Here is a 2,353-nt window from a genome sequence, read left to right as displayed (position 1 = left end):
CCATTTTGGACCCAGAGAATTATTTTAGATTTATCCTATCATTCCACCACCACCTATTTATTCATCACCAAGTATTATGAATTTTTTAAATATTTTTTTTTTGTTAGAGAAGTTGTGAGCTTACAAAACAATCATGTATAATGTACAGAATTTCCATACGTCACCCTTCCACTAGCACCTTCATTGTTGTGGAACATTTGTTACAGATTATGAAAAAACATTGTCGCTTTCTTTTCCTTCACAGACATGGAATACTGTATGTCTGAGTATTTGAGGATGAGTGGCATCTATTGGGGCCTCACAGTAATGGATCTCTTGGGACAACTTCATTGCATGAATAGAGAGGAAATTCTGACATTTATTAAGTCCTGCCAACATGAGTGTGGTGGAATAAGTGCAAGTGTTGGACCCAATCCTCATCTTTTGTACACACTTAGTGCTGTCCAGATTCTTACACTGTATGATAGTATTAAAGTTATTGACATAAATAAAGTTGTGGAGTATGTTCAAAGTCTACAGAAAGAAGATGAGTCTTTTGCTGAAGACATTTGGGGAGAAATTGATACAAAATTTTCTTTCTGTGCTGTGGCAACTCTGGCTCTGTTAGGGTAATTGGATGCCATTAATGTGGAAAAGGCAATAGATTTTGTTTTGTCCTGTATGAACTTTGATGGTGGATTTGGTTGCAGACCAGGTTCTGAATCCCATGCTGGGCACATCTATTGTTGCACAGGATTCCTGGCTATTACTAGTCAGTTGCATCAAGTAAATTCTGATTTTCTGGATTGGTGCCTTTGTGAACGTCAGTTACCATGAGGTGGACTCAATGAAAGGCCAGAGAAGTTACCAGATGTGTGCTAGTCACGGTGGGTGTTGGCTTCCCTAAAGACAATTGGAAGGCTTCATTGGATTGATGGAGAGAAACTGCGTAGTTTCATCTTGGCATGTCAAGATGAAGAAACTGGAGGATTTGCGGACAGGCCAGGAGATATGGTAGATAATTTTCATACTTTGTTTGGAATTGCTGGACTATCACTTTTGGGGGAAGAACAGATTAAACCTGTTAGTCCTGTTTTTTGCATGCCTGAAGAAGTGCTTCAGAGAGTGAATGTTCAGCCTGAATTAGAGGCCTAGATAAAAGGTGCAAACCATTACAAACCTTACTTGGTATAATTTTGCCATCTTAACATTCTGTATTTTAATTATGTATCAGATTTTTAAATGAGCACTTTTTTTTTTTAAAGATTTATTTTTATTTATTTAATTCCCCTCCCCTCCCCCGGTTGTCTGTTTTCTGTGTCTTTTTGCTGCGTCTTGTTTCTTTGTCCGCTTCTGTTGTCGTCAGCGGCACGGGAAGTGTGGGCGGCGCCATTCCTTGGCAGGCTGCTCCCTCCTTCTCGCTGGGCAGCTCTCCTTATGGGCGCACTCCTTGCGCGTGGGGCTCCCCTACGCGGGGGACACCCCTGTGTGGCAGGGCACTCCTTGCGCACATCAGCGCTGCGCATGGCCAGCTCCACACGGGTCAAGGAAGCCCGGGGCTTGAACCACGGACCTCCCATGTGGTAGACGGACGCCCTAACCACTGGGCCAAAGTCCATTTCCCTAAATGAGCACTTTAAATCTGTTAATATTTTGTATATGTTGTGTTTAGTTTTAATAAATTATATAAAATTATACATTTTGTAAAATAAAGACCTTGTATTTTTAGCTTTAGATTTTTCTTCAGAGATAATGTTATTCTGAGCACATTTTTTTTTGTTTATGCCTGTGTATTTTTGTTCATATTTTCATAATAAAGCTTATGGTAATTTCACAACTCTTGGGGAAGTTTTGAAGTTCTGCTTAATATTCCCCATGTAGTCCTTCACATATTGTACAGTGATGTAAATATTTGTGTTAGCAAGAATGTTAACTTATGAATGGAAAAATGTAAAACCCTATAATGGATTAAAAGGTTCAGAAAAAAAAAAAAAAGAAAAAACATTGTCAGACTGTTACCACTAGCTATGGTCCGTAGCATACGTTTAATATATATATTTCCCCTACACCCCGTATAATTAACACCATGTATTAGTATTGTACATTTGTTATGGTTCATGAGAAAACACTCTCATATTTGTACTTTTAACCACAGTCTATGTTCCACCACATGGTTCACTGTGTTATATAGTCCCATGCCTTGTACAATCTATCTAACGTGTACACTCAGTGGCTTTCTCTTTCATCACAGAATTGTGCAGTCACCACCCCAGTAAACCTTCGAATATTTTCCTTAGTCCAAAAGAAAAAATTCAATACGCCCCTGTTATTGACCTTTACTATCTTCTTTGACATTGTTTCAAATATATTACAA

General features: G+C 38.8%; 1 pseudogene; it reads left to right on the top strand.

The window, feature by feature from the left end:
* Positions 1-258: 258 nt before the first annotated feature.
* On the top strand, positions 259-1,219 carry LOC131280211 (geranylgeranyl transferase type-2 subunit beta pseudogene; annotated as a pseudogene).
* Positions 1,220-2,353: the final 1,134 nt, after the last annotated feature.

The sequence above is a fragment of the Dasypus novemcinctus genome, chromosome 10 (genome assembly GCF_030445035.2).
Source record: "Dasypus novemcinctus isolate mDasNov1 chromosome 10, mDasNov1.1.hap2, whole genome shotgun sequence".
NCBI lineage: Eukaryota > Metazoa > Chordata > Mammalia > Cingulata > Dasypodidae > Dasypus > Dasypus novemcinctus.
The sequence above is the reverse complement of the archived record's forward strand: the minus strand, read 5'-3'. Positions and strand labels throughout refer to the sequence as shown.